Raw genomic sequence first — 25,528 nt, 5'->3', positions numbered from 1 at the left:
ATAGCTATGTCTGCCTCAGCTCCCGCCGCTGATGGGTGCTATTAAGTCTGAAAATGTGTGAAACAGACCACTGGCAGATATCTTTGTCAGTCCGAGGCCATATGCACATCAGTACAAACGGAGCGGGTTCCATTTTATTAAAAGAAAAAGACCTCTTGACTCCACTCGGGCTGTAATATTTTCATATATATGTATTATTCTGGTTAAAAGTATTTTTAGATTCACAAAGTAGAGGTTGTCCTCTTTCTGCGATAACTACAGATCAGATTATTTTGGCGCCGTGTATGCTATTTGTAGAAAGTAGTATTGATAGTTGATTAACAGAAACAGTCATAATTTAAAGTAAGTCAATTTTTATGTCTTTTCCATTTTTGTCTTCATTTTGTCTCCTAAATAACTAATATTAATAATTATAACAATAATATTCATACCACTATTACTAACAATAATAATTGTGTGCCTCCACTAATTTTGTGATTAACCTGAACTAATCAGACGATGAAAAAACAATATAAATACAATTTGCAACATGGAAACTCAGCCAAACATTTAAGGAATTAGGGTTTCATTAAATGTAATGTAAAAAATGTATCCCAAAGAGGCCTTAATGTGTCTGATTTGTCCTGTTTTTCTTTCAATAAATATTGCATAGAAAGTAAACAGATGAAGACGACAGTAATGGCCAGAGCGGTGGGTTTACAGTCTGCCATGGACCCTCAGTGGGAGCTGAGAAAAGGCCTTTCTCTGTGACATGTCCCACAACAGTGTGGTGAAGGGCAGGCTCAGGAGAGGAAAGTGACATTTAGGAAGAGCTAAAACAATGGACCAGTAGTGCTTCAATGTCTCATAAGACGTCCTCTAAACATGGCTTTTCCATCTGAAAGCATCTCCATGCTGAGTCAAGTGCACTAACTGTGCATGAAAGAGCTCGTTCCCTCAGGACAAGGCTGCCTGATACCCGCAAGAATAAACTGGCCTTTAACTGCAAAGCTCCACACAGCACCAGATACACAGACGAAAGGGACAAAACAACACCACGAAGACCCCATGATAACCTCTACCAAAGTACAAGACCTTTCCTTTCTCTTTCTTTCCTTTGTTTTATATTTCTGAAATGTAATGACATCAAAACAGATATGTTTCAGATGAAACTTGACAAGTGATAAAGGCAACATTTTGAGAGCCAGAGTTTTCATTTGAACTTGCTGCTAGTTATCACATGACAGTATTTACTCCTGTGCATAAACAGATTGTGGTTGAATACAAGTGTTACATAAAATAGAAACCCAGATAGAGGCAGTCAAATGGTGTCAAATCTTTGTCCATCCACTAAATGCATTGTGGGAACAATAGTATGGAAGCCCATTTTGACCAGAGAAACAAACACAAAAAAAGATTATGATGATGACAAAAAAAAGACAATACAGATTCAGAACTATGACACACCAAGGTCAAATTCTTGCTTTACATGTCAAAATTACGAGTTACAAAGTAAAAAATATGAGATAATGAACCAAACGTTTGACAATTTGAGTCAAAATAATTTAAGTTACGTAAGTAAAGTAACAGAATTCTAATAAATCAAACCTTTATCTTAAACTTTATTTACTTATTCAATTATGAAGTGTTCGAAATTCAAAGATACAAGGACATGATTACGAGAAAACATTTTGACTTATCTCATATTTGCTCAAGTATCTTTTTATCCAGTAGAAAGTATATTTTGCAATTTTGACTTACCATCAGCCTCTTTTGTCATTTCTAACTTTGCATCTGTTTTCTTCTCCTGGTGGAAATGAGCTGTCATTAATTATACCTACATTGCATAATTTAGCAAAGCATACAACGTGGTTACAACTTTATGGAAGCCCATCTGTGCCAAGAGGCAAAAATAAGTTAGGAATGGCAAAAACAAACAATTATGGGATAAGACTTTTTCTTGCTAATTAAATCAAAATGATAAAATACTAATAAAAATATTAAACAATTATTAGATACTAAGACAAAAATTTGTATCTTATAATTTTGACTTGGTAACTTATCATTTCATCATGACTGGCATCGTTACTTAGAATAAGTATCCTCATTTTAACTTAATGTGAGTGCTGAAGATGTCATCTGCTTTTTTTCTTCTCTGAGTGGAGCTTGACTTCCATACATTTAGCTGTTAGCGTTTCATATGGCAAACATCCCTCAGTTATTACTGCACATGAAAAGAACAAAAGAGGTCTGGACACACGAATTGTCACGACTTGACCTCTGAGTTATAAACACCCTCAAAGATTTATTGCAGTTTCTTTCAAACGTACTCCATATTCGAACTAATGCTTTCCAAGAATGGCCTTTTCTCAAGGTGGGATTAAAATGAATGGAAAAGCTTACCAACCCCACGTCCCGATGGGTGGCCCACAACAGTTTGGAACGGGCTGCTCAGGAAAACAAATATTTTTCGCCAAGTGGCTGTGGCTGTGAAGTACATACGTCCCGCTGCTCTGATTTTACATCCTGTCACATTAATGATTCAAAGCACTCAATATAAATATTAAAAGTAATAGCTTCACTATTCAGCTATTACTCCATCATTCCCTGAAATCATCATAAAACATTCAGAGCCTTTTAGAAAATTTACACACTTGAATTTGATGGCAGGGAAAGCAGGCTGTCAGAGTGCGAGGTCCTGGAAGCTTAAATAATAGTGGAAAGCTGTTTATGGAACATGCTTTATTTATTCATCGTCTCAGAGTAAGGTCTTCAGTTTAAAGGGAGAGGGAGAAACAGAGAGACAGAGGGAGGGTGAGACAGGAGAGAAAGACACGTGGCGATGGGGAGGGAGGAAATCAAAGTAAGACCCGTCTGGGGAAAAACAAAAAGCCACAACAGAACTCTTCCCACAGTGCAATAACAGAGGGAAAAATGCAGAGTCCAAGAGATTCTGGGCACAAGGTCAATCAATGGAAGGACTCTGGGTCCAGGAGCAGCTAATGGATTGTGAAGACGCGTATAGCAAGGTTATGAATTTTTAACCAGTCCTTCCTTCAGCCCAGACCTCCATAAATCAATGACGACTTATTGGAGAGGATCAATTATGCAAACTTAAAAACATTTAATGACAGATAATGAAGAGGTCCTCGGAGGCAGGGCTGGAACCTCACTCCTAACCAGGGAATGGTCCGAGGAGCCGAAACCGGGGGCTCTTAGCACAACTTCCAAGGCCACCACTTAAACACCTCGCCTGACAGCTTAGCAGCAGAGGGCTGTGGCTGTGGCAGCAACGGCTGGTGGAGATTACTGATGTGGGCCATCAAACCTGAATCTGTCACAAATGGTGCGCAGTTTTGAATAGGCAACGATTCTTTTGTTGTTTTTTCATCAGTTTAAGTTTGATGTATTCGTTAAAGATCTTCCGCCTTGAAGAAGAAACACACGGCCACTTCAAAGAGCTCGCGCGCATCGTCGGCGACATATTTCCAAAGCTCATCATAAAAATGCCCCCGGGCCCCCCCCCCCCGTGGTAGTAATCTCAAATCACTGAGCTCTAAACAATGTTAAGCACAAGCGCGCACATTAAAAGGACTCTCCACGAATCTGTCCCCTCCGCTCACGTCGCGCACGATGCCTGTGACCCTGTCACCGCATGCTTTTATGTAGTCTGTGTCCTTCCAACTATTCATGTTTAATGTATCGCTCCTCTCTCTCTCTCGCGTGTCTTGCCGTCCGCGCAGGCTGTTCAAAAGATTGTGCAGCAGCTTTGGCGCTTGTTATATCTCTATTGTGGCATAATCTGCTTTTTTTTAAATTCCTTTTTTTATTCTGGTATTAAAAAGCGGATCTAAGCAAATGCATCATGGCTCGGGTCATTTCTGTTTACATCCAGGCAGGGAAATTCATTTTTTATTAGTCTAGGTACTGTATCAATCCCGTTGACAATTCTTTTCCAGATGTTTCCGCGCATCCCAGGGGTGTCTGAGCGGCATCTACAGGGCCGATGGAGAGACTTATAACCAAGCCCACATCTGTCCCTCGCACCGTTTTTTTTCCCTTTCTCTGGGAGAGCAACCTTTTCATCACTCTTGACAGTGGAAGAGAAAGTGCTTTTCCCGGCTGCACTGAACTCCTCTGTAAGTACGGTACATTCTGGAAAAAAGAAAAATTCTGCGTCTTTTCGTGAGTGACGTGTGTTTGGTTAGATTCTCCCCGTCCATAATGCCAGAAGGTCACTTTTTTTCTCCCCCCCCCCCCTCCGTGGTTAAAGGAGGTAAAGAGGCACTTAGCTGCTGATGGGCTTCAATTCAGACAGACCTCGCCGGTGATTTCTTTGCCCCATTTGCTCTCGATTTATTCCCCAAATGTACCTCTGAGACATGTGGTCAGATAATTACATATCATTTGGAATGACATTTTCGTTTACTCATTTGCTGTTTTACGGTACCACATTGCCTTGTCGTTTATTAAACCCGTGTACCAGATACACTGTATTTTGTAAATCAATACTCGTGTGGCTGTGGTGTTTGTTTTTTTTCCTGCTTTATAAAGACTCAGTTTGGTACCGCCCGAGGATGACGTGATTAAAATAATGTCGATTTTTGTTTTGGTTGATGTTAAAAAAACAAATTTGAAGGAGAGGAGGTGAAAAAACCCTTCAGAATCCACAGGAGTTATCCATCGACATAACAATTAAGAGGTAGGCGTTAGGGCTGAGAGGAAAGTCTGAAGTGACTAAGCCTATCTCGGGGTTTGTGCAGGTACATCTTCACGCTCGGCTGGGTCTCGTCCAGACAGGAGAGATGACCCAGAGTCAGGCCAAAATGTTTACTGGCAGATGTGTTTTAAAGGAGCTCTCCTTAGCTGGCCATGGCAGCGGAAAATACCCTGCTGTTCGGTGCATCTCCAATTCGCTGCTCTTCCCAATTCCACCTACAAAATCCTGACCTTTTAAAGAAATGATGGATGAGCTGGCCATGCTACTGTTTCTTCCCCCCCTTTTCTCATCTTTTTTTTGTTTTGTTTCCATTCCATTGAAGATTGAAGCTCTGTCTACGTCAGGCTCCGAGGCAAAATTCTGCCCCTCCTTTCGCTCGCTGTTTCAAATCACTTTAAAGTCTGATGCCGGCTTTGGCCAGAGCCCTTTGGCACTTGGCTTCTGTGCAGCGGTTCGCGTCAAGAGCTGCGATTTGTGATTTGCAGATGACATGAGCAATGCCTCGCTTGTGGCTGTTGAGGTGGTTTTTATAAAAGCAAAGTCAGTAATGTGCGATGGGATGTGACCGGGCCTGCACATCGCCACTATTGATGAATTAAATCAGCTGGTAAAGACACTGTTTTCTGTTCCTCAACACACTATATACTCTGCACATTTGAGGTGAGTCATTTTTGCATTAAAGCGTATTTTCACTGTGGCGTTTACTGCGTCTGAATATTCCTACACATGCTCTTTGCATGGCGATGCCGTTCGTGATACTTGAAGTTGTGACAGACGTTAAATTCTGCAGCACATCTATTTCAACAGTTCATATCAAGATAGTCTTTCTTATCTTCTTCCCCTGTGGATAAGATCAGCACAATACTGGCCTCCTGGTTTGCGTGATGTATTTTCACTATTTCAGACCAAGTTATTAACTTTTTTCAAGCCATAAAATGGGACTTCATCTTTCACATCACTACTATTTAGTATTTAGGCCGGCTATAAAATGATAATCTGTGTTTTTAAGCTCTCTCCAAGATTCAAAGATAATCGCTCTGCGTGCTGACTCTGGCTTCTGACTGCCTGAAGAAACTTCACACACCGATGAACATCATCATCTCAGTGTGATGAAGCTCTCTTGCTCTGCAGATATTTCCACCAGCCACTGATGAGCTGCAGTTTGCAGTCACAGCAATATGATATAGCAGCAGTAAGTTACTCTCCGTTTGTATAACTACAAACAAGCAGCACAAACTGAGCGATAACAACTATCTAAAGGCCAAGTCCTTCATTTCAAACACTGCTGAGTTCTTTGAGAAATAGTTTGTCATTTGGGGAAAAATATTATTATTAAAATATATTATATATTATCATTATTCATTTTCTTGCAGAGGGTTGGATGAGAAAATGGACCCCACTCTAATGTCTGCACGATAAGTATGAAGCTAGAACTAGCAGCCTGTTAGTGCAGCTTAGCACAAAGACTGGAAACAGGGAGGAACAGCTGGCCTGGCTCTGAGCAAAGGAAACAGAATCCACCTCCCAACACCTCTAAAGTTCAGTAATGAACAAGCTATGTCCTGTTTGTTTAAGCTTTACATAAAGCAAAGTGTAAAAACGACAAGTTGTAGTTCTACAGGGCGTTATGTTGCAGAACCACGTATACGCCACATGTATGCATACGCACAAACACCGTGCATCAACTGATATTTATAAAAGAAAAGTGTGCTTTGAGAATGTGTGCACCTCATATATGTCAGACCAGGCCTACACACAGGCCTTTTCTAGAGCCGGCTGCAGGTGATATGACAGGGTGGACATACAGTTTAATACATATTAGGTGAGAAAAGGGATCTGAATAGCTTTGGGTTTTTTGACAATTTCTCTGATTGAGTTATTATTTTTTACAGTTTACAGAAAAATCAAAGGCACATTTAAAGACTTCAATTAAATGAATTACTTAAGTGTGATTTTTATATTTCCATTCCAGTCATAATTTAGCTGCGTTAATCATAATTATTTTATCCTCAATGATGAGGTACTTTGTGAAAGTCTGTTTAAATGAGAGTGCTATGAATTAGTTATCCTTCTGAAGTTTAATTATGACAAGATATCACCGCATATGGTGGTTTACAGGTGCATGTGATGAATTAATGGGATTAGTGCTATAAATAGCCACAGCTGTGCATAAAGGTTGGGCATAACGACTGGTTGGGGAACCTCGCTGATACAACACAGTAAAATATTAAAAAGTAAAACACACTAAAAATGTTTTCACGTCCACTCATGGCTAACTGTACGAGTCGAGAGAAATAGTCTGTCACATGACTCCACGTAAAACCATAACTTGTTGTTTTTATGCTTTATTTGTAGAGATTGTACAAAACGGAATTTAGAAGTGCCGGTTTTGTTACCTTTGGACAGAGCCAGGCTAACTGTTTCCCCTTGTTTCCAGTCTTTGTGCTAAGCTAAGCTAATCAGCTGGGTGTAGCTTGGTATTTGCAGTAAGTTTGGTATCCAAAAAAGTACATTTGCTATCAAGCAATTGAGCATGTCTACCAAAACTATTTCTTTCACAGAATTCCATGACAATATATTATACTGTATATATCTATACTCCTAAAATGGTCAAATCGACACTGTTTGTGTACATGGACCTCCAACTGTACTGTGCAGTGTTCAGCATTCTGGGAATTGAAGCATATCTTACTTTGGCCAACAGTTCTCCTGAGAATACAATATGCCCAGGGCATTGTTTAGTTTGAAAAATCCTCAACAAGAGCTTTCACTGGATTCTGTTGGTCCCCCACTCAAAGATGGAATTGACAGAGTGTGTGAGACAGAGCAAACACAAGAGAGAAAGCCTTGACAGCGTCCCAGACAGTCAATCCCCAGTGACTGTGTCCGCTGATGATCTACTTTTCAGGAGATGTGTTTACCAAGGGTTACAATTGATGTGCTAAAATATTGATAAGGGACATTTTATAAGCTTGGGAAAAGGTGGGACGATTGACCCCATGCAAGGGTTGGGAGAGATAGTGTGTGCCTGGCCTGCTGACTGTTGCTACGCTGTATGGACAAATACAATGCGTCCATACAACATACGAACTACAAATCTACTTTTGTTTACATACTAACAATTTAGCATGGAAACGATTAATTTCAGCAATGTACTTCTGTGTACATTTTAGGCATAAATAAGTGTGTTTCCATCCATCCATCCATTTTCCTCCGCTTATCCGGGGTCAGGTCGCGGTGGCAACAGGCCAAGCAGGCTGACCCAGACTTCCCTCTCACCGGCAACATGTTCCAGCTCATTCTGGGGGATCCCGATGCGTTCCCAGGCCAGCTGGGAGATGTAATCCCTCCAGCGTGTTCTGGGTCTTCCCCGGGGTCTCTTCCCAGTTGGACGTGCCTGGAAAACCTCCAGTGGGAGGCATCCAGGAGGCATCCTAATTAGATGCCCGAACCACCTCAGCTGACTCCTTTCGACGCGAAGGAGTAGCGGCTCGACTCCAAGCTCCCTCCTGATGACCGAGCTCCTTACCCCATCTCTAAGGCTGAGCCTGGCCACCCTATGGAGGAAGCTCATTTCGGTCGCTTGTAGCCGCGACCTTGTCCTTTCGGTCACGACCCAGAGTTCGTGACCATAGGTGAGGGTAGGAACGTAGACCGAGTGGTAAATTGAGAGCTTTGCCTTCCGGCTCAGCTCCCTCTTCACCAAGACGGTCCGGTGCAGCGCCTGCTTTACTGCTGCAGCCGCACCGATCCGTCTGTCGATCTCCCGCTCCATCTTACCCTCACTCGTGAACAAGACCCCGAGATACTTGAACTCCTTCGCTTGAGGTAGGCACTCCGTCCCCACCTGGAGGGAGCAATCCACCGGTTTCCGGCAGAGCACCATGGCCTCAGATTTGGAGGTGCCGCTTCACACTCGGCTGCAAACTGCCCCAGTGAATGCTGGAGGTCACGATCCGAGGAGGCTAACAGGACCACATCATCTGCAAACAGCAGAGAGGCGATCCCGAGACCCCCGAACCTGACGTTCTCCACCCCCAGGCTGCGCCTAGATATCCTGTCCGTGAAAGTCACGAACAGGACCGGAGACAAAGGGCAGCCCTGGCGGAGGCCAACACCCACCGGGAACGTGTCTGACTTATTGCCGAGAATGCGGACACAGCTCCTACTGCAGTCGTACAGAGACCCGATTGCCCGTTGTAATGGGTCCGGCACCCCATACTCCCGCAGCACCCCCCACAAGAACCCCCGAGGGACCCGGTCGAAAGCCTTCTCCAAGTCCACAAAGCACATGTAGACTGGTTGGGCAAACTCCCAGAACCCCTCCAGTAGTCTTGCAAGGGTAAAGAGCTGGTCCACTGTTCCACGGCCGGGACGGAATCCGCATTGCTCCTCTTGAATCTGAGGTTCGACAAATGGTCGGAGCATCCTTTCCAGCACCCTGGCATAAGCCTTCCCCCGGGAGGCTGAGTAGTGTGATACCCCGGTAATTCGAGCACACTCTCCGGTCCCCCTTTTTGAAAATGGGAACCACCACCCCGGTCTGCCAGTCCATGGGCACTGATCCCGACCCCCATGCGACATTGAAGAGGCGTGTCAGCCAGGACAGCCCAACTATGTCCAGCGCTTTCAGCATCTCAGGGCGGATCTCATCCACCCCTGGCGCCTTGCCACCAAGGAGCTTTTTGACTACCTCAGCGGCCTCTGCCAGGGATATGGGTTAGCCTCCCCCTAGATCTTCAGGCGCTGCCTCCTCTGCAGAGGACATGTTGGTCGGGTTTAGGAGTTCCTAAAAGTGCTCTTTCCACCGACTGATGATGTCCCCTGTCCGGGTCAGCAGTTCCCCCCCTGCTGAGAACAGCCTGGGGTAAGCCCTGCTTTCCTTTCCTGAGCCGTCGGATGGTTTGCCAGAACCTCCTTGAGGCCAACTGAAAGTCCTCCTCCACGGCCTCCCCGAACTCCTCCCATGCCTGAGTTTTAGCATTCGCGACCACCGCAGCTGCAGCCCTTCTGGCCTGCCGGTACCTGTCAGCTGCTTCGGGAGACCCCTAGGCCAACCAGGCCTTGAAGGTCTCCCTCAGCTTGACGGCTTCCCCCACCTCCGGTGTCCACCACCGGGTTCTCGGGTTGCCGCCACGACAGGCACCGATGACCTTCCGGCCACAGCTCCTAGCGGCCGCGTCCACAATAGAGGCTTTGAACATGGTCCATTCGGATTCCATGTCCCCAACCTCCCTCGGGATGTGTGAGAAGTTCTTCCGGAGGTGGGAGTTAAAGACCTCCCGGACAGGGTCCTCCGCCAGACGTACCCAGTTCACCCTCACTACACGTTTGGGCTTGCCGAGTCTTTCCAACCGGTTCCCCTGCCATCTGATCCAACTCACCACCAGGTGGTGATCAGTTGACAGCTCTGCTCCTCTCTTCACCTGAGTGTCCAAGACATACGGCCGCAAATCAAATGATACGATTACAAAGTCGATCATTGATCTCCGGCCTAAGGTGTTCTGGTACCAGGTACACTTATGAGCCACCTTATGTTCGAACATGGTGTTCGTTATGGCCAAACCGTGGCAAGCACAGAAGTCCAATAACGAGACGCCATTCGGGTTCAGATCAGGCAAGCCGTTCCTCCCAATCACCCCCCGCCAGGTTTCTCCGTCATTGCCCACGTGAGCGCTGAAGTCCCCCAGGAGAACTATGGAGTCGGCAGGCGGCGCCCTTTCCAGGACCCCTCCCACCGACTCCAAGAAGGCCGGATACTCTGAACTGCTGTTTGGTGCATAAGCACAAACCACAGTCAGAGCCTTGCTCCCCGCAACCCGTAGGCGCATGGAGGCGACCCTCTCGTTCTCCGGGGAGAACTCCAACACAGCGGCGCTCAGCCGGGGGCTCGTGAGTATCCCCACTCCCGCCCGGCGCCTCTCACCCTGGGCAACTCCGGAAAAGGACAGTCCTACCCCTCTCCAGGAGCTTGGTTCCAGAGCCAGCGCTGTGTGTGGAGGTGAGTCCAACTATATCTAGCTGGTATCGCTCCACCTCCTGCACCAGCTCTGGCTCTTTCCCCGCTAGCGAGGTGATGTTCCATGTCCCTAGAGCTAGTCTATGCTGCCGGCGATCGGCTCGCCCAGGCCTCCCGCCTGACCCGCCGCCCGGTCTGCATTGCACCCGACCCCGATGCTTGTCCCTGCGGGTGGTGGGTCCACAGGGTGGCTGCTCCATGCTGTTTATTCGGGCTGAGCCCGACCGGGCCCCATGGGCGAAGGCCCGGCCACCAGACGCTCGCTGACGAGCTCCCCTCCTGGGTCTGGCTCCGGGAGGGTGCCCCGGTTTCACTGGTCCGGGCGAGGTGGCTAAAGTCCATGGGCTGCTTATCATTTGGGTCGTTTTGAACCGCTCTTAGTCTGGGCTCTCCCCCGAGACCTGTTCGCCTTGGGAGACCCTACCAGGGGCTAATGCCCCGGACAACATAGCTCCCAGGATCACTGAGCCACTCAAACTCCTCCACCACGTTAAGGTGGCGATTCGCCGAGGTGTTTCCATCCATTTATATTTATCACATTTTAAATTTGCACACTAAAACACCTTTGTGGAAACACAGGACTTCGAAAGAAAGCCCAAAAATAAAAATGGTTACGCTTCACTGAGGTGGAAAAGTTGCAGTATAATGACAATGGAAACAGATGTCACGATTAAATCCTGAAGTACAGGAAACGTGTGACTTAAATGTCACTCAAGCATCAGATTTGTGTGGAGTGAAAAGTAGACTTAAATGAACCTGTGATGAGTACTTTTGAATCCCATTTTGCTAGACAATTATCCAGGTTTCTCTTAGACTCCACTGGATATAAATGCTGCCATTGGCATTAGAATCTATCAAGCTGTGAATTTTATTTTTGAAGTGCAAATGTAATGACATGGTAGTATTGATGGCTGTGCTGGTGTCACGCGTGGCCTGGGGCTAGGTCAACAACAATGAGTCCTTCATAGTAAAGCCTGTTCTACGGGGACCCTCGGACACATACCTCTGCCCCTGCGGCCGTTATGGAACAGCCGAAGCCCCCAATCCCTCCCTGATGAGGCGCAGACGCCGCCTCCTTTGTCCACTGGCCTTGTGGATCAGGAAGGTGTTACTCCGGCTGTCAGGCGGGGTGAGCAATATTGACTTAAATAGCTTGACCCTGGCTCGTCCCTGATGGCTCTACCTTTTCACCCCAACCTCCGAACTCTTCCAGCCACTGCATCACTCTCGTGCTGCGTTCACAGCCGAGCTGGAAGCCTGCCCAGGCTGCCCACCGGTTTGTCCTTTGTCTGAATAAATTAAACCGCAGAAGAGCGAAGGCGAGAGTAGAAGAAGAAGAAGAGAGGACCCATGTATCGACAGTTAAATTATTTAACTCAGTTTTTCGAGGCCTTGAGAAAGAGCAGGTTGGATTTGGTCTTCATCCCAACCTGCCATAAACACATCCCAGACTTCTACCAGCTGACCCAGAGAGGGAGGACCGGATGGAGCTGACAGTGTACCATGAATATTACTGAGAGTAAAAGGGTTTTTGTTGAGATGGACATTTTTAAGGCAATATTGTCTCACATTAGCCAAGATTGTCTCACATGAGCCTAGATTAGCTGGTACATGCAGGTTTATTTTAACACAGGACCACAGATAGCCGATAGACTCCTTTCCCATTAGAAGTCGTGTGTGTGTGTATATATTCTCATTAATATAGAGCATAGTTTTACTGTACATTTTTTCAGGGGAACAAACGCTTTGGCTATGCCTGGGATCAGCGTCGGAAATACACGAGGGCAAAGGGCAAAACTGCCCCTAAGAAATATAATTTTGCCCCTGATATCACTAGGAGAGGGGCAAAAAATGCCCCTGAACTTTCTAAACAAATAAATAAATGGAGCACTTCTTAATCAGACCTGTGACTGCGAGACTGTGGTCAACTCAGCAGACACTTAAATTTTAGTGCACCTATATCCTCAAATTCACGGTAAACACATTCAAACGGCGCAGATCGGGAGCGAGTGAAGGACTTTGAAAGTTAGCGGAAAGATTAACGTGAGACAACATCCGGTTTCTTCAGACGAACATCCGGTTTTCAGAATAAGATGCCAACAAGTATACATATTGCATAATGAAATGAGATTAAATGAATTATATTCACATTAAGTATAAAACATGCTACCTGCATCTCGTGAGTTAAAGGGAAAATACACCTACATTGTGCGTAAAGTGTCTTTATTCTTTGATTTGAGGGTTGCTGGAAATGAATAATACTTGACTGACAGTCAATTAAGATATTTTACGAAGCAAAAGCTCTGAACTGAATTTGTACCTTCAAATGGCACATTTTTAAAATTTTTAAGGTGCTATAAAAATGTTTTTCACAATAATTCCATACAATGACTGATGTATATGTAATCAAGGCATCGTTGACTTAATACTTGTTAATAGTTGTTTAAAAAAATGTAATAATAACAATAAATAACCACAAAGAAATAAGAATAAAATTTAATATGATTGTCTGATTTATGTTTTCTGTTTGTTCAAAAAATCTAAGAAAACACTTTGAATCTGTAGACTACTCCCTAATAGTCTTATTATTGCCATTTGATGACAATTGCTCATATATTGTAAGCCTAAATAAGTATATTTATTATTTTGAACAAAGGTTAAATGTTATTTCACAAGTTTCAAAAAGTGCACCCAATTTTTTGAAAATGCCCCTGGATTTCAGTCAGTGGGGGCAAAAATTGCCCTCAAAAAAAGATGTAAATTTCCTACCCTGCCTGGGATGCAGTGCGACACTGTATTACTGTAGCTCTAAAATAGCTTTGTGTATGTTATGATGTGTCCCATAATTGTTTTGGAAATTCTAACTTAATTTGCAATTTACAAGGCTATCGTATTCAACTGACTAGCCAGATGGTTTGTTACACAGAACCATCTGAGAATCATTGAAAACAGCAGGCACTTTCAAATTCTACTTGGCAGCGGATTGGATGAACCATCTGTCAATCAAACTCTTACCGAAGCCAGAGGTAGAAAAGACAGAAAAGCCTTCACTGCCATACTTTGCTCCTCATTCAATAAAAATAAAATATTCTCAAGTTCTGATAAAACTGATGCTACTGCAGCATACGCTATGCTCTTTAGGCCTCTCTTTGTTGTCTCTCACACATGGAAACCACACCTGTAGGTGCCAGGAGCTCCTCACCGGATGCTTATTGGTCCAGACACAACCTTAAAGCCCGACAAGATGGATTTTCACGTGATAAACTAGTATTTAAGAGGAGTCAATAGATTGCCAGCTTGTTTTGTTGTTCAATACAGAATTTGCTAAAGAATATAAAAAGTGATTAGCTACAATATAGTGATTTACAAAGCTATGGAGGCTAAATGTATGCTATTTAATGATCACTAAACACAGCAATATAATGTCAAGTATATGTGAGTAAATGATTGTGTAAATGATTAAAAATTCCCCAAAACAAAAAAAAATCTGCCTACTTGTGCTTAATGTATTTGTTATGAAATTAACAGCATTGTTAGTGCTTTAAAAATCTTAATACATGGTAATCATGGTAATCTTTTAATTTCATATTCATCCTTTAGGTAACTTCTGCTGGCTGTGGCTTCAGGACACCATTAGTCTTCATGTGTGAGGGTTTACCATGTATATTTAATCCCTCTCCCGCCTTATTACGCGCACAATCTTATTGATTCCTTCTCTCTCTTTCAGGGCCCACAGCTGTGTTTGCTGGGAAGCATTTAAGAGGCGCTGATAATAAGCCGAAGTATCTCAGGGATGCCCTACAGAGAGAGAGAGAGAGCGAGAGAGAGAGAGAGAGAGAAAGAAAGAGCAATGCATCTTGGTCCTGCGCCGGTCGAGCTTCAAGTAACAGTATGCAGATAATAAACCCAACAGATGATCAAAACGTCCCGTCACGCTCCCGCGCATCCTCTGTCCTGTCAAGCTCTGGCACCGCTGTCGGACACTAATGTGGCGAACGTGTCGACATGGTCAGCTGAAAAAAAACAAAAATAACTCTGCGTGAACTCGCGGTGACGATGGCGGGTACGGTTGAGGCCGCTCTGTTGAAGGGGCCATCTTTTTCCTTTACGAAACCCACAGGAGAGAGAAATTGAGACAGAATAAATTGAACATCCAAAGTGATATTAACACTGCTTTTTACTTTTGAAGTGTGTAATATCAGCTGATATAAAAACAGACGAGACTGGGATATCAGCTGATATTAACACTGCTTTTTACTTTTGAAGTGTGTAATATCAGCTGATATAAAAACAGACGAGACTGGGATATCACAGCAACAAACACGCTATCTCCCTCTTATATGGAGCAGGGATGATGGTCTTCTGCTGGTGAAATTAACTGCAGCACTCCCGCCGCCATTCACTGTCTGACTGAGAGGGCTGCGTGTGTGGACAAGCATGACTGTAGGGTCCAATAATTGTATCCTTGATGTGTCAAAACACGATATTTCTCCAGTGTTGTGGCAGAGACCGAGCCGTCTCGCTTCCCCGGTGAACGGAAGGAGTTTAGATCTGCCCCGGCTTGTGAAGGCCCCCGGGTCATTTTGCGCCATGAGCTAATTGTGTATATTATCACACGTTTTCTGGGCTCTCTGCGCGGTCCACAGTGGCGAAACAAGCAGGACGCCTATCAAAACCATTACTCCCAGGTGTGAAAAGATGTCACCTTCGTACGTGTCACTTTTTGTCCCTCTGCCTTGTCCCACTTACTGGCCCATTGTGCCCGGGCAGGTGAAATGTGTGCCACCTGCCATTGCTTGCCCGCTCGGGCCGCCGCGATTGATGGAACACATTCTCGGAGAAGGTGACGGTAACTGACAGGGTCTTTACATCATTCTGCGTGGAGGAAAAAGGGGCAATGACCATTAATCAATACTATTTTCACGCGCTGAGCAGAAAGAGACAGGGCTGATTCTATTTCCGAAACCTTGCCCTTTACCTCCCTCATGCTACAGTAAACAAGCAGAAAACAGAGGAAAATCAATTTCATTTTCTTTTCTGTTTCATAAAGGACTATTATTCCAAACCTGGTTTGTATGGGCCACAATGTGGATACACATGACAATGAGAGTGATAATTATCAAGCGAGTAATGCTCGTCTGATGACAGCAACTGCTTGTTTTGTGGTAATTTCCCTGTCATAACAGCTACTAGCCAAGATTCCAGGCGATTTTATGCTACATTTCATCACTGGCTGACCCATAAACCGTGTGATGAGTGCAGAGAGCTAACTGCCACACCCTGTTAAGTGAAGGCACGCACCAATGGGTGCCAACTTTCCGTTCAGACCACAGCCTGCTATGCACAGTGTCAGCCCCCCCACCGTCTTTAACCATTTACCAGCCCTGCTGACAGTCAGAGCCAGGGACGCTCACTGATACCTTCTGGCAGGTCTCAGCAGTAAATGAAAAAAACAACACACTCACCTACCCTTAAAGACACACCACCAGTCTACCTTTTAATTTCACTTAAAAAAAAAAAAGAGGCTCACGTCTTTTTTTTTTTTTAAGTCTAATGTTTGTGTTGAAGTGAGCCCTGCAGGAAGGAATCGCAATGCCGAGCAGAATACAATCTGTTGATTAATCATCTAGCGTTGCAGGCAAGACGACTTCCGCTCCAGCGCACCGTTCACAGAGAAAGCTTTTTTCATGCTTTATTTAACAGAGAGTCATTTTGATTAGTGTGGAAAGATACTTTGAGAGGCACAATGACTAAATCAGACCTGTCAGTGGCTTTTACTTACTGAGGGGAGGATATTGACAAGACAGGCACAGGCAGCCGAGGAGGTGGCTAAGATGGCATAGCATGTCCTTGTCTCTATATTAATGTTATATCCATTTACAAATAACAAGAGTACTCTTCTCAACTTTGCAGTGAAATAAACCTATTTCCTTGAAATATCATCTTCATACATGACAACCGAGGGGCTAATTTCTTTGCTTCAGTCATTCTTTTTTTTTTAAATAACACAAACTGACACCCTGCCTTAACATTTGCCATTCCAAACAATCAATCAATCCTCCAGCCACTACAAGAGGGGTCGACGTTTATGGGTTTTGCTCAGTCAGACGGCTTGACTGGTTGCTATCGATTCACGCCCCCGCCTTAAATATCAATACCACCTCTTTTGGGTTGTGTCACTAAAAGAAAAGAAAGGGAAAAAAAAATCATCTTCATTGATCACAGTGGTCGGTGAGCAGGTGGCTCTCTTGCAGCGTGCCACAACAATTGGAAACACCGGTTGGTACGCCGCCCTAAATGTTAGACAGGCAATTCATGGTCCAGTAGGTCACCTGTCAGCCGCCGACAACGGTTCCTGAAGACACATCTTCACTGACCTGTGGCCACCATTAAGCCGGACGGACGCCCGCGTGCACACACGCCGGTGCTCACGCACGAGAGCACACACTCGCCTGCCATATCGGCTTCAGTAAGAAATGCGTGTTTAGTAAGAAAAAGAGCATAAAAAGTGCGTTTGGCGATGAAAGGTCAAGTGGAAGGTGAACGCAGAGGCTGCATGGTAGGAAAATGTGTTCAGTGGTCGGTACGATTCTACTTATCTAAAAATCCATGTTGTTCTTTAGTAAGACTGAAACAAACTACAAATGGGCTGAATTTCTGTCAATGTTAATTTTATGGGGCAGCTCAAAGTGGGGGAAGAAATGGAAATGGCTTTTTGAATTCATACATAAATGAAACATTCATGCCAGATGAAAACAGCAACATAGCTACTGTATGTCCCATATTTGTTTTCACAGCGATCCAACTATGAATATTTATAAGAGGAAAAAAAGCAATGCATCGGAAGGAGAGCAATTCTAAATTAATGCACAGTTTACAAGGCTATTATATTCAACTGGGCAGAGTCACTGAAGCATTAGAGGATGCACTGGGCACAATTATTCTATTCTCTGCATGCTAATGAATCTAAATACGATGAGGATGAATTAAACATTAATTCAAAGCAAATATCATATTAATGTTACTGTTGATTTAAAACTCTATTCAGTAGATTTCCATTCACTTTTAATACCAGTGCAGCAAATTTGATATTTAAAAAAAAGGCCCATGTAACTTTTAAATATTTAAATTCAAAAAACTCTTTTGTCTAATTTACCCAATAGTGATTGTCCAATCATAGCTTTAGCAACTCACTGGGCCCGGCAGGCTAAAGCTGTATGCATGAGTGTCTACATACTAATAATAGCAATAATACGCATTTGAATAGTCTATTGGTGGTGGCTTGATTTAAAAAAAAAAATAATAATTGTGTTTATGTGCCCTGCCGTTAGCTGCAAAGCTAACTAGCTTGCTACCTATGGTACGTGTACAGCAGTGGCGGGCCGTCAGGGCCTGCAAGGCCTTCTCTGCTGGCCTAAACAGAATCACAAAGTTATAGCTATTTTATAATTTAATATTTTTTCTTAAATACACTACATGTATTATAATTTATAAACATATTTTTCCCATTATCTTATTTTGTCATTGCACAGCTACTGTCTTCCTCAGTTGCTCTGCTTCCAGTGCAGCTTGTTTTAAGTAGAGCTTTTATCCAATCAGATTTCACCTCTGTGTCTCCAGGTAAGAAGAGAGGCCCGAGGCCTGCAGACTCACAGGTGAATCCATGTGCAGTTTAAGTGAACGGGGACGATATTGTTGATTGTCATATTCTTCAACCAATCAGATCTTTAGTTTGACATGTTGGGCGTATTCTTTGACGTGCCAGAGCCTGCTAGCTGGTCTACAAGTACGTGATTGGTCAGTGGGCTAGCCTGACATGTTGGGCGGTGACAATCCCAATATCTGCTGCCTCTGTCGAGCGGACATTTTCAGCCCTCAAACGCATTAAAACGTATTCAAGAAATACAACTGGGGAGGCTCGACTGTCTTCACTGGCGTCCATGAATGGAGAAGGACTTCTTACTGGAACTAAAATGCACGGATGTACTGAACAACCGTGAGATTAAACTCTTTGTTAACAAAAGAAAGGAGGATGCACTTTGTCTTTAAATAGTGAACAGCAGCTCTGGTAAGTTAAATGTGCTTGTTTTTACATCTGCAGTAGCTTTAATATGCTTGTTTATATATTATTATTTGTACAACTTGTTTTTATGAAGATTTTTGTTTGGTTTAATATGTGATAGGAACTATTGTTACGTCCAATGTTGCTCTGGTGACATATTTAGCAGGTGCCAGTGTTGGCAACTGGGCGACTTTCTCGCTAAATCTGGCGACTTTCCAAACCCTCATGGTGACTTTTTTGTCAAAAGCTACTAGTGACAAATCTAGCGACTTGTTCTGGTGTTATTGGAGAATTTTCTGGTGTTTTGGCGTTAAAGCACATACGTTACGCAGCGGGTGCTGGCGTGAGCCCCCCCGCCGCCGCCCACAGAAGCCTCGCGCTGCAGTCAGAGAGGAGACGCACTCTCGGCAGATAGTGTATCTACAGGTGTTGGCTTCATTTTTACATGAAACAAATAATAACCGTAGCTGTGTTTCAGCTGAAGGACAGCAGTGAAGGCCCAGGTATAAAATGCACGGCCTGCCACTGGTGTACAGTAACAGTAGTAGGAAGCTACTGTAGGAAGTTAACCGCTAACCCAGTCTAACCTTCAAAACCAGAGTTAACTGCATTAGTTTGTTGGGTTACAGGTTACATAAAGCCCTATTAAGGACTTGCACATCCACTGTGTCAGATAGTTTTTCCACACTGTGTGGAAGCCAGTCCTGGATGATATTGGTGTTTAGGCTAACGTTAGCTGCTCTGTAGGTTACTGCTCCGGTTTGGATTTGGTGAAGCTGGTCCCCAAAAGGGCATTGCGTTTGCCCAACACATTTTCTTTGGTAGTTAATAACCGCAACGTCCAAGGTTTGATTCTAGGACGTGTGTAGCATGTCATGCCCCTCTCTCTTTTCCTTGCCTCCATTCCATCCCATGAAGGTGAAAATGCCCCCCCAAAAAAATCATCTTAAAAAAGTGAACAAAACAAGAGTCTGATTTTACATTTTTCCTCACCAAACGTATCAATAGCTCTACAACTACAACTACTACAACTTTTGACCTGAGACATGTTGCTTTAGCCTCTGCCTTTTAGCACAGTTAACTAAATGTCAAGTGCATATAAGACACTTTTACAGTACAAGATTTTCAGCTGTAAAATTCAAAAAGATAACCCTCCACCGACTCTTGGTACTAATGTTAGCTTAATTACCTAACTAGCTGCTGTTGATAAAAGCTGCCAGCCACAGTTGTCAGCTGGCAAAACTGACGATCATTAGCAAGAAAGGAGGAGCCTGCTTTTGTGAGTTTCTATCTGACAATCAAGAAGCCAATGTTTCAAAAAATGGGCTCAGCTAAGGGTCATTGCTGACATCTACAGTTTTCTCGAATCAAAACATAAAAAAATATTAATTCCAGGAATGAAGAGCTTGGGCAAACGAGCTATACAGGTTGAGTAAATGAGGGATCGAAATGTCAGTGTACCACTACTCTTTAGGTGTCGTACAATATATTCTTATTAAGGTGGTGTTAGCTGCAAGGAGAGCAGCACGCTATCAACAGTCCCTGTTATCAGTATCAGCGTTATTTTGTTGCCGTCACGGGTGTTGGCCAAGTTCTCTCACTTCATGCCTGAAAAAAGGCAGAGACGGGAGACAAAGAGCCTCCTCTTCCTAATCATCATGATAAACGATGAAAGCACTTTTCCCTTCCAAGTGTCATTCTCGCGTGGAGAAAATCTTTTCCACTTTAGATTGGGCCTTTTGAAGTCGCTCTCTGTCTTCTTGTCTCATTAAACATGAAAGAATGAAATACAATTCAAATGAACTGTTTACCCTGTTACTTTAAAATGTGTAATTTACCCTCACTCTGCGAGAGAGCTCACAATTACGGTGGGTTGGCTCTCCCAGATCCGTTTAGTGTATTTTCTATAACAAACCCCTATTAATCATTTCAGAGATCAAAGTGACACTGCAGAAGAATTTTAAATATTTAAATCTTCACTATTCAAATCCTATATCAGATCAAAGAATTTTGCTTTAATTTCGCCAGGCACATTGCCAGTAGATGCAGAGGCGTACACAGAGACGCACACAAACTCCAATTAAATATTGCAAATTTCAGTAAATCTCCATACATTTTCATATCTGAGCAGGCCTCACACTGGGTGCATCTGAACTGCTGCAGAGGAGGCAGCTCCAGACGCAAGTGATTATTATGGTCGGTCTACAGATCTTATTTGGATGACAAGTTACTTAAAAGTACATGCCATTTATGATGGGATGACTGTTTAAGGGGGTAGCACAACACAAACATACTGTATATAATATCTCATATGAGAAAGGTTTTTCAATATGTATTATGTAAATTGATAGGACACCATTTTCACTGGTGTCAATATAATCCACGTTTATTCATAAAGGCGTTCTTAACTTTTCTCTCTTTTCTTTAACCTTGAATCCTTTGGGATGTCTGCATATATTTAGTGCCAAGCATGACCTCTGACGTCATACCAGCACATCTAAATGACACCTGTCTGTATTTTGATATTTATAATTACAGTAAAAGACTGTGGCTGATACTTCATTCTCCAATTAGTCGGCACACTGGAACATTATTCCACGGGCCTTGTTCACGGTTCATGGGGTCAGATGTAAAGACATCTTTAATCGTGTCACTAATCACTGGCAGTGAGTTGCCGCCATGACGCAACCAAGCAACCAGATTCCCTTCTTAAACATGTGCTATCTGACTTACTCACCATCCAACAGTGTTGCTGGATGTCAATAGAATTTCATTATTACCTGTCTATGAAATGTTTCATCCCATTATGCTAAGTGGTGTCAGGGATGCTATCGGCTAATCAGTAGCTATCCCAGTGGAGCGGTGGAATGTAACCACAGTGTACCGGTGAGAGACTGATTCCTGAAATACTGCAGTTACTGCCACTCTACGCTTCTGCTCCAACACACTTTGGAGATAAATAGTATACTTTTTTTTACTCCACCACACATATTTGCCAGCTAGCCTCAGATTTGTGGTTACAAAACCTATAATCCCCTTATGAAATAGGATTTTTTTATAGATTCAACTATACCCAAAAGTACATGAAGTAGATAATTAACTCCACTAGAACAGTAACATCATGCATTAGCAACATACTATATAGAAACTGAAGTGGAAAATGGAAGATGACGGATAACAACCTCCACTGACAACTGACTAACATGTATCACAATATAGCAGTTAAGAGTTAGCAACAATGAGTAAAACGCTGTTTGTAATTTATATATCTTTGTCTCCTCTGTCCTAAAAATCAATTGAGGTCGGCTGTCTTTAAAGACATTGAAGTTAGTAAAAAACATCTCGGGGGAAACGAGGAGCAAGTGTTCAATACACAAGTCCTCTATTGGAATGTGGGACGGATAGATCCTCTACATTTCGATTCGACACAATAAATGAAAGTTTGAAACTGTCCTGCTACGTTTACACAATGCATTTCAACACTTACATTTTGAAAACAAAAACTAAAATCTTATTTTAGTAAGTTTATTCAAATAAATCAGCTGGGTTATTGTCATGGGTCTTTTCTGAGTGGCCGCTGTTTAAGGTCCTGAAGTCTCTGCCTGGCTGGGCGTAGGAGCGTCTGGCTTTTGTCAAATCCCTCCCAATCACATGCAATTCATTCACAATGTCACTTGTTTTTGTTTAGATTTAGATTAAATAAGTTCTTATGCGTTTCCCTGTTCCTCAGGAAACAGTTTGGACTGTTTCCTGTTCGTTCTTCGTGTTCATCCATCTCTGGTTGCCTCTCTACATTTGTGCATAAAACTTAACGAAACAATATGTGTGCAGTATTTGATGAATGACTGAAATGTCACAAAATATGTATGATGATAGGCTTGTGAAATACACTTTCAAATTGATTGATCTTATCCTCACACAGGCCTCAGTAGCCACGTGTGGATTGATAGAACGCTGCACATCAAACAGTTCAATGGCTTTAAAGTTTGTCACGTTCAATGGAAACAAATGGATGAAGTAAAAAGAAGGTCGCAATAATTTGAAAGAAGCACATCGTGTAATATAGGTGGCATCATAGCTGAGCGAATGTAAGCTTGAAGATGACAAAGTGATGCAGAACGATGTAGAACAAGCCCAATGACAGGTGATGCAGCTGCACAACATGTCATTGGGTCTTCTGCAGTTTTCAAAGCTAGAGGACAATGATACAGTAGTGGTATTAATACCAAAACAACACTTTTTAACAACTTACTTTAATGGCCCAGGGTGTAAGATTTAGTGGCATCTAGAGGTGAGGTTGCAGATAGCAAGCAACAACAGTGTGTCGAGAGCTACGGTGGCCCTCAGGTAGGGAGAGTTATCTTTGGGATTTTAGTACAACTAGCTACTCTTGTCAATACTCTGCTACATGACTAAGCAATTGCTTTTAAAAACATTTGTAGAATTATAAAAACAAATACATTCAGAACAGGTGATTTAATGAGGTTTCACTTTCGTTTTCATGTCTGAGCTTGTTGCACAGGTGCATTGACAAAGTATTGGCTTTTTGCTCGCAAACATTTCATCGCACGTACAGTAACGATGGTAATTGCCGTCAACTCGACCATCCTTCACCTGGTTCACTTCACCACAGCGGCCAATCTGCTCACGCTTTGTGTGCGCGTTTGTGTCTATGTGTGTGTGTGTGTGTGTATTCTGAGGAGCTCAGCTCGACAGACCCCAAAATATTAAAAAGTACTAATTAAAATACAAGTCATAGATATATATGGCTTTTTATAAGCTAACAAAAACACTACGATTCTTATTTTTAAGGTGATTACACACTGATTAAACATCGTTATGAATATTATATTCCATTGCTTCCAATTAATCCCCCAAAATGTTACACACTGGTCCTTTAAGGAATTACATTTTAAAAAGTCTGACATCACTCCAGGATGACAGCTCTGCTGTTTCATCCTAGCATCTCTACCATGTGTCTGAAGCGGGAGGAACCAAGACGATAGCAGTTAGAAAACCTCCAGAGCTATAGCATCCGGCTTATTACCCAGAAGCTCTTGTCTACCATGACGAAAGAGGCTCATCCATCTCGAGCTCGCAATTCCCCATCGACGATGATGGAAGACATCGGATCTCGGCTCCGTTGATCTCACCTTCACCTTTGCACCTCTCCTCTCTCACTCTGCTGCAAACACATGCTTGGCTTGTAGGCCGCCTGCCTCTGGGCCCGCCTCCCAGCCTCAGGACGCCGCTCCCAGACACCGCTGACATTTAACACAGTGCACTACAGTCAATAGTGAGGAGAGGTGGTGGCACGAGTGGAAAAAAGTTGGTAATATAATGAGAAAATAATAGAAAACAATGCAACAGACGTTGAAACAGTTGTACACGACAGTATTTTCAGTTGTTAGCCAAAAAAAAAAATAAAAAATAGTATGATATACAATACAACCGGTACAATTGAAATATATAACCTTGTCTAATTAGACTGCGACACTATATGCCTCGCAAAGTAATTGCCGTTGTGTCCCCGTCAAGTTGTCTCATTATCAGCGCAAATTGGATGGATCTCTCCCAATCAGATTACCACAGGCCGATCAAACTTCCCCCCCAGAAGAAAGCGCAGGCAGCCTGGCAGGTGGAATTCCCCCCTTTTTATTACTGAAAAGGTGGCCATGCAAATCAGTCAGCTGGTGCGGTGCTCGGAGGAGTTCCTTGTGAAAATTGCATAGAAATTTTCAGAATAACGGAAGGCGTGACACCTCTTTGAAAAATGCAAAAGTGAACAGATGGATGTGTGCCACCAAAAGCTCTGGTTGTGGCGGGCTAATACTGCGCCTTTGACTGCAACCCGTGCTTGATGTTATCAGTTCATCTTTTCTTTTTTTCTATTGTGTTTTCTCCTTTTGGAATGGGAGAAACATTTTCCCTGTGGATTGGGAGGTTTTCATGAGCAGGCAGATGGAGAAAATATTGTTGACATTAAACTGTTCCTCTTTAAGGGAATTGTTGTGACAAGGTGGAGCTCCCATCACTCGAAATAGCAGCTGTGTGCTGTTTACAAAGAGGCCCAGAGCAATGTTTGTTTCCATTGAAACGGTGGCAACTTTTTCTGTCTTTGTAATGAAGAAGCTTCTGGCATTATGTGTTTGCTCTCACATCTACTGTCATCATAATACAATATCTTTTTGTAGCAACGGTGTTAGCTTTGTTACAAACTTACAACTTTGCTGTGTTAGTATGATTTCTTTTAATTATTACCGCAGCCTTCCTGTTTCTCTTCATGTGCTCAGGCCCACTCCAGCTTTATTCAAAATGTAACACTAACTCTATAATAACTCAACATAATAATCACAGATTTAAACTGGTACAACTCATTTAATCTGAAAAAAAGTGAATCAAGAATTGAATGGTGCAACATCTTCACATGAACCAAATTTCAAATTAGACATGATGGTAAACATAGAAATGCACATCCCAGATATTCCAACCAATGCTTAAGAACCAAGAGCTACAAACTGAACAGCTACTGTAAGTGAATAAATGAACCGTGAAAGTGCTCTGCAGCGAGAGGGGAGGCTGAAAGAAAACATGAATCTGGCTTGGGGAAAAAAATGTAAAAGACCTGATACTGGTCTTCCAAATATGTAACACTATCCTGCCTTCAGCAAAGACAAAAAGTATATAACCTTCCACTTTTTCTACTTACTGTGGAGACAGAGGGTGGGGGGGGGGGGGGGGGGGGGGG

This window comes from Anarrhichthys ocellatus, unplaced genomic scaffold (genome assembly GCF_004355925.1).
Source record: "Anarrhichthys ocellatus isolate YVR2014 unplaced genomic scaffold, GSC_Weel_1.0 scaffold67, whole genome shotgun sequence".
NCBI classification, from domain to species: Eukaryota; Metazoa; Chordata; class Actinopteri; order Perciformes; family Anarhichadidae; genus Anarrhichthys; species Anarrhichthys ocellatus.
Note: the sequence above shows the minus strand (reverse complement) of the source record.